This window comes from Diadema antillarum, unplaced genomic scaffold, assembly GCF_040938485.1.
Source record: "Diadema antillarum isolate AM-2024a unplaced genomic scaffold, OU_Dant_1.0 seq00000212_RagTag, whole genome shotgun sequence".
In the NCBI taxonomy this organism is placed as follows: Eukaryota; Metazoa; Echinodermata; class Echinoidea; order Diadematoida; family Diadematidae; genus Diadema; species Diadema antillarum.
In genome coordinates this window covers 479,136-487,227 of record NW_027271268.1, presented here as the reverse complement: position 1 = coordinate 487,227, position 8,092 = coordinate 479,136, and the positions used below count along the sequence as shown (strand labels likewise).

The 8,092-nt window shown below is 37.1% G+C and overlaps 1 long non-coding RNA gene across 1 annotated transcript; it reads right to left on the bottom strand.

The window, feature by feature from the left end:
* Nucleotides 1-4,145: 4,145 nt before the first annotated feature.
* LOC139729000 (uncharacterized) lies at nucleotides 4,146-5,730 on the bottom strand. The gene is made up of 3 exons (XR_011710846.1): nucleotides 5,535-5,730; nucleotides 4,949-5,095; nucleotides 4,146-4,204 (listed from the first exon to the last, which is right to left on the bottom strand). It is a non-coding gene; the product is annotated as an uncharacterized lncRNA (long non-coding RNA).
* Between the last annotated feature and the right edge of the window lie 2,362 nt (nucleotides 5,731-8,092).

The window sequence follows — 8,092 nt, the reverse complement described above, 5'->3', positions numbered from 1 at the left end:
AATAAGAAAATGTTTGCTTCTTTTGATCATAACTTCAAAAATGTACCTTTATATGTAGTGACCAATATATCATTTAAAATGTATTATTTTGTACTTTATGACAGAGACTGTACTTCAAAATCTCAAAAAATGGACTTATCAGTTTTTGTGAACAAACTCTTGAAATATTAACATCACACATTTCCCTGAAAATATGCCAAATTCATAAAGTTTGTGCAAAAGTGACAAATTTTACAAGTACCCTTCCTGAACATGTTTAATTTTCGACAAGTGAATATGGCATGTTCAATGATAAGCTACAAAAGACTTGCAAAGTATAGTCACCATTATCTATATTATAATACAAAAACAATTACACATGTAGTAGGAATTGTGATTGCTTTGAAAAATTGACAAAATACAGAAATTTTCAATACTGCATGGTTAATCAAGTTTGGATCCTCTGTCATGTAACACAGTGATGCTCTACAAGTACATTGTACAAACACCTAAACATACTCGATCAGAGAAGCATGGTCTTGACTTTAAGTCTTTAGGTGGGGTATTTATGTAGATGATAGAGCCAGAGGGGGGCCTCCCTGGAACCCCCCCCCCCCCGACCTCGGCCATCAACTGTGCGATCATTACAAAATCCACACACAAATTGCCTGTGACACAATTTATAAAACGGTAATATTGATTTTCAAAAAAAAAAGTCACTTGGCTAAATTATGCTAATTTGAGCATGAATCAGACCATTTGCTGTAAAGTTCCAAAAAGGCACATTTTTTTTGGTGTAAATATTCTTTTTAGTGTCCATAGCAAATGTAAGAGAAAAAAAATGTGCCATCAAAAAATTCTGAAGTATCTATTTTTTCTATTTACTCATGTATTTCTCTGTTTTTTACTTTTTGATTTTCACTGCCTTTTCAATGAAATTTGTCAGCGACACGTCCAGCATGAAAATATTTATGTTATTGATTACAATCAATAACCCCCCAAAATAATCATGCCTTCATGAAATTTGGCATGGAATGTCAAAGGGGGAGGAGGGCTCGTAGCCCCCCCCCCCCCCTCAACCGGGCCTACTATTTATGGAAAAAGAATTGCAATCAATACAGTTGACACAACATGCATCATATCATTGATCTTCTTCACTTACATAAGGCATCATTGTACAATATTGAACACTTGTAATCCTTCTGAGTTTTGCCAGATGTAGCAACAACTAATGCATGCAAACTGAATTTCTTATAGAGTGATTTCATGTGACGTCATGTTGGCCACCATAATGGTGACTTCCATAGCAAAGGCGATCAATATTCACTCATGCATGCCTCTCTAACAAAGGTGTTCTTTTGCCTTAGGTTTCCCTGAAGTAAACATTGCTGCAGCTTTTGTATGCAGGCTTGATTTCTAGTCAGTTTAGGCAATTGACTTCATTATGGTGGGCAATTGTGACATCACTGCAAACACTCTATAGAGTAATTCCGTGAAGTTGGGGCACAAAGTGTTACATTTTAGCATAACTCAATACTAATTATGCTATACATATATTGTTTATAGGCTTTACATTTGTATTGAGACTATACATTTTCCTGGAAATTTTGTGCCATTCAGACTCAATTTTGATGAAGTTATTAAAACGATATGTAACGGTGTCCTGTAGCATCGTGACGCGTCCATGTAGCATCGTGATAGTTAAAATCTGATCCTAAAAGACAAATTAATGCAATTAGCTTGACCAAAATTTGATATATGCATAATTACTAGATTAGTCAGACAGCTAAATATCTTAACCCTCCTTTCCACCGTTTTACTTTTACAAGAAAATTACACAATGTGTCACTATGCTAAGCGGTGGCCACCAAATGTTGCAAAAAAGGACACCGCATAGCATCATGATACATTTTATGATTTTCTTTTAAAATTCAAACTGTGTACAGCAAATTTGAGATATTTAGCTATCTCATTCATATCTTGTAAATGCATATTGCATCAAATTTTGGTCAAGCTAATTGCCATGATTTGTCTCTTAGGACCAAATTTTAAAATATCACGATGCTACAGGACACTGTTTCATATTGTTTAATAACTTCATCAAAATCGAGTCTGAATGGCACAAAATTTCCAGGAAAATGTGTGGCCTCAATGCAAATGCAAAGCCTACAAACAAAAAATGTATAGCATAATTAATATTGAGTTATGCTGAAATGTATTTTTTAAATATCATGATGCTACATGGACACTGCCCAAACTTCATGGAATTACCCACATCAAAATATGATTGTCAGTTGCAGGTTATCTTAATAATTTGTTACGAGGTCAAGGGAAGAATTATCCATAAGTTTGACTTGGCACATTAGTGAACTAATCTATTTGGCTCCATCTACTCTAACGCCATATATTTATCAATGATGGGCTGCAGATGTTTTGTGGAAAAAGAAGTTGAACCAGTTGAGCTTCTACCCTCAAGTTTTTCAAAGTACAGTACATCAATTACATAGAGGTGAAAATGTACAAAATAACTCTGGGTCCCGTAACCCTAGGGATCAATGATTCCCATCAATTTTGTTTATTTTTTTCCCCCTACTCCAAAGAAGATGGATGCAATAAATTTGAGCACATGCATATTGTGCTGCATCAATGTTAATCAAAGGGGTGACAAATGTATGTGGTAACTTAATCACAACATGGAGACATGATCTTCATCCCAAGAGCATGGATGACCATTGGAAGATTCTACTATTTAGCTGCTATTTGTAGCATCCCCCCCAAAAAAAAAAAATTAATTAATAAGATCGAAAAAATTACATGCAAGTGTCTGTCAACAGTTAACTTCTCTCTTGAATATGAGACCATAAAAAGATTTTATTCAAGCAAGTCAGAATTGCCTGGAGAGAAGGGGGTGCTTAATCATGAGTGCAGCCAGGTTCGTATCATGCGGAATGCCAAGCCAAACATTCTTTGATATGCTTGGAACACCTCACAGATGAATGTATTGATTAACATGTGGCCATGAAGAGGAGATTTTTTCTTGACAATATAAGTCAAAACTATTTTCAGTTACTAGTACAACAATCAACAATTTAAAGCATTAAGAAACTCTTTTCATCGGCGAGTCCTGTTCTACTTTTTATGTTGAAGTGCTGCAGTACATCCTGGTAACAGCTTCATGCTAAACTACCGCTGAGCCTGATGAGGCTGACTCTTCAACAAGAATGTAAGTTCCAACGTCAGAGGAGCATATACTGTATCTCAAAAGAGGAAAAAGAGCAAGGGTATTTAGACCTATACACCGATGGTAGCTGTCTCTTCTCATTGGGCTTCTAATCTTACGTTGGAATGGTGCTCGGTCAGGGGCTTGGTGGGAGCTGCAACTACTCTCTCTCTCTCTCTCTCTCTGCCTGAGGTGATGAGTGGTGTCATAGCTCCTCAAGGTCTTCAAACGATACTCAATGAATCCATGATCCTTGCCATACAGGTATACTCCTGAAATATAAGAATGCATTGTAAGTCAAAGTTTTTTCTTGAGTCTCAACAAATTTGACTTTGGCACAGAGTTGACTATAACTGATGAAGATCTGGTAGCAGTAGAAATACATGTAGTGGCACTCTTATGGAAGAAAACGAGAACAGGTTTATCATAAATGAACAGCACAACTGGCATGTTGGAGGTTATCAAGTTACATTACGTTACGTTAAAGTTATCGTTCATTGAACCTAAGTCATGGAATCAGGCCAATCTGCACACAAACTTTTTAGACATCTATGAGAAGGTACATCAACGACTATAAAAAGTCCCCACATTGCCTGTATATTTGCACAATGATTTAATTAAGAAATAGATGCAATTTCCCTGTAAAGGCCATTTTTTTTTTTTTTTTTTTTTGGGGGGGGGGGGGTCATGCCCATGACCTGAAAAACTTTGGGTCCTTGCCCCCTAACTAAACAAGGATGATCAACTCCTAGTTTGGCTGCTTAATTCTGTCCACTAGCTCTGGAGAAAAGTTGAAAATATTGAAGTTTTTGCAAGCTAGATGAATAAGATACCATGTATGTCACTTAAGCTTTCTGCTAAAAAGGGCTAAAAAAAGTTTTAGATCACATAAACTTATGAGTATAAACTTACATGTCCTTTTGCACCTTGTATGGCGTCTCACAAAGTGGGGTACTGCATTGCAACTGCCTTGGCTACAACGTCTTTTGCTCACTACTTGGGTATCTGAATTTAAAAAGAAAGCAAGAAGAATGTTAATCATATTATACGACGCAAATATATAACATCAAAAATTTGGCCCTCATCTTAATCTTTTAAGGGACTGAACTATTTTTATGTTTTTTTCTTGGCATTAATTTCTATTGCTATTCAGTACCACTGTTTCAAGTACATTTATTGCTACTTGAGCCAGATATCAGTTAATACATATGAAAATTTCATGCAGATAGGTTAAGTGTGAATGTGCACAGGTAGTAGAAAAATTTATACAAGATGTGATTATCCATTGAACTTCATGGCACATCAACTCCAACTTTTTTATTCATCATTGTGATGATCATATCATAAGTATTAGGACTATTACCAAATCAATATACATGTGGCCTGATGGGGCTACCAAGAAAATAAGTCAGCGTGGAGTCTTGTACGTTAACTCTGTTTACATGTTTCATACAAGTATATCAGTCTTTATTTTTAAATCTATAACCATCACTTCATTAACAATGTTATACTTACCGGTCCCTTCTACTTTCTTTCTTTCTTTCTTTCTTTCTTTTTTTTTTGGGGGGGGGGGCAAATTTTAGTCTGTTGTTCTCTATACTTGAGAAGACAATTAAAAAAAAATGAACAGGCAAATTACATTGTTATATATTGGATGGAAATGTAGTACAAGACATGACAATGGGAAACTGGTATTCCAGACCAATTTTCAATAATTATAATAATAATATCTTAAATAATTGAACTTACGCTGTACAGTTTTCTGCTTCCATTTTCAACAATAAATATGCTACAATGATCTGGATGTGCAGATGTCTCCTCGGAACAGTCAGAACTCCTTCCCTCAGCTTTTGAAGTATCTCCTCCCCCTTGAAGTGATGTGTGTGTGTTGAATTCCTGGGCAAATAAGTAAAATTTAATGGTTTTATGAATCATACAAATGGCATGGGGATAGTAGGTCCCTCTAGTTTACATTATAAACTTGAAATGCAAAATCATTCAACATACATATTTGACATAAGCAACAGCTCTACTTACACAACTCAAGACTGACCATAACATGGTTTTCACTTCTGTCGATACGGCAAGTACCCAGTACACATTTTTTCTTAAATACAAGTACTAACCTGTCAAGAAATCCATTTTCAGAGGGAAGGACAGCTCCAAAACTGCTCCATGAAGTATCTTGAAAATCATTTCTTCAAACAAAATAAAACCAACCAAGCATTCAGCCTCTTATGTAATTACTGAGACTCTAGAATGTAAAATAAATGTCAATCAATTTCAAACTAGTCTCCCTTCATTAATCATCGTGAAAAACAACAGAATAGCTTACAGCAGGGTTAGTGCAATGGAAGTCCATATCTCAGAGGCTCCTTCGCTGATGTTGGCCCGGTGTTTCCAGCATTCGTCAACCCTGAATTCAATGGCTAGTCGTTGACCACATCTGGTACTTTGCAATCTGGTGATCTGCACCCTCTTCGTGTGACAGAGACTGTACAGCTATCAATATCCGTCTTTGTGCTCCAAATGATGACCCCTACTCCGAGTTCCTTTAAAATTTAATCACCACCACTCCCAAAGAGCTGTCATGTATCTAAAGCTGGAGGAAAGTATGAAAACACAAGGTTCAGAAATGGATTTAGAACTCGATCATTTCCACAAGACAATATGCAGTTGTTTTGTCCACACAAATACTAAGTGAGCACCAATACAAAAGCTAGTAGGCCTAATTACTTTTTTAGCTACATCAGCATATTTAACGTTAGAAAGACCCAAAGATGATATCTGCCAAATTTCAATACCTAATAAGGTCACCTGTAACTTTCATAAAAAACAATGTTGAAACATATGGTACCCGTCATCGTCTGCTACAAGGGGGATCGATCTCCATGACGTGTGATGAGCACGCTGATCTTCAGCTAGAAGTGTGATGTCACAGTGGACCAACACTTAACACGAACAGTACACGCATCGTACTTCTTACCTAGAACACAGTAGTAGATGATCACCACACATGACGTGGGAGTGTACGTGGTACTAGTATATTCTCCCAGCTGTTTGGATACTCGAATGTAGTGGCAAATAAAAGTCCTTTTTACTACATACAGTGTATATAATGAACAATAATCATAAATCACCAAATTTCACCATTTTTCATTACCGTACTGATCGAGATCACCATCTCATCTGGCAACACAGTGTCAGTGATTCGGCTGTCAACTCAACAATACCAATGTAGAGTACGTGTCTTGTCTAGCGCTAGGCGCTTGCTTTAGCACAGCTTAGTAACAGTTATAGTATTTATAAGTTCTATCTTTATTTACACTCGACTACTAGTACATTAATCTCTGTATGATGAGTATGCTTGTACAATGTCAATTCAATGACTAACGACCAACGTTTCACTCATCACTCATTTTTTTTTTTTGAAATCAGAACTCAAATTAACTGGTCTATTTTGTTTGAAAATTAGTTTCTAAAAAAGTTAAAGACTTTTACATAGTCCGCGAATAGTTCAAGCCCTAGATCCCAACGTGTACAATTAAAGACTCAACGTATTATTACATCCCAACACCCACCAGTTGAGTTTCGGCCTCGGATTCTACAACTAGCTGTTCGTAAGGTGTTCTTCGACCAGTCCCATAGCTAACTGTGTATAAGGAAAGCCCCGGGCCCGGGGTTATTCGTAAGGTAACTTACATGTTCGTTTACGGAGAGGTATAACGTTAGACTAGCCCGTAATACTGGAAAAACTCAACAAGTTATAATTAGATCGATCTTTTATGGTTTGCTTACCTTCAAAAATGTGAATGATATCTCCGCCCCACTCAATTTGAAGACAGAAATTTTCTCACGTCCATCACGACATCCAGCTAGGCTCTGATTCTCACGAATACCACACGCACGTAAATCTGTGATCCTATGCATAATACACGCACAGCTAGCACACACACAGCATGCACGCAATTGCACACAGTCCACGCACAGGCGACGCGTCGCTCTTCAGGTAAACCATGCCCGCGCCCAAGCCAGGGGAAATTGCGGCTGGTGATTGGCTTAGAGTAAACACATGACAAGGGAATTCTCAATTCCTATTGGCCTAGCCAAATGCGTTTAATTATGTATTCACTCGGAATTCACTCGGCTTAATTTTCACTCGGAATTCACTCGGCGAATAGGTTTCACACAAATTTCACTCGTTACAAGAGTGAAATTCACTCGACAACGAGTGAAAGTCACTCTTAATCGAGTGAAATTTTATTCACTCCTTGCGAGGAGTGAATTATTCACTCGAAATTTTTTAGAGAGTACATTGGCAAATTCACATGAGATACATTACACTCAGATTTGGGTGTTTTTTCTTTGTGTGTGTTTGCAAGCTTGGGGCTCAATCGGCCATAGATATATAAGTAAGTAGAACCTATCATCAGAACTCTAGGGCCCTACACTCAATGATGAACCAGCGATTAGCGGCTCTAAATTGTTGGCTGTGACTACGTAACTTGTAATGTTAGACTCGTCTTAGTATTAATCTCGTACTTTTTGTGGTAATTCCCAAACAACTCACCCTGAAGTGTTAACAGTTTGGCATTGCCCACACCCACTACGTATGAGGTCCATATATGGACCATAAGCACATCTCAACGAGATCATTGTGAACGTTGTTTTCTAGACTATCAAAAGGGTCTATGATTTAAACCTAGGCCTAACAAGTTACTACTACTAGATTATCCCTTTGTACCCACATATTTATCTATACACAGGACTACACCTAACAACACGACGAAATATTTTGGAAAACCCACGACAATCTGCGTATTTATCTTGACAAGTGACAATTTTACGGATAGAACTTGCTTGGGTCTGTTCATTTTATTTGAAATTGCATGA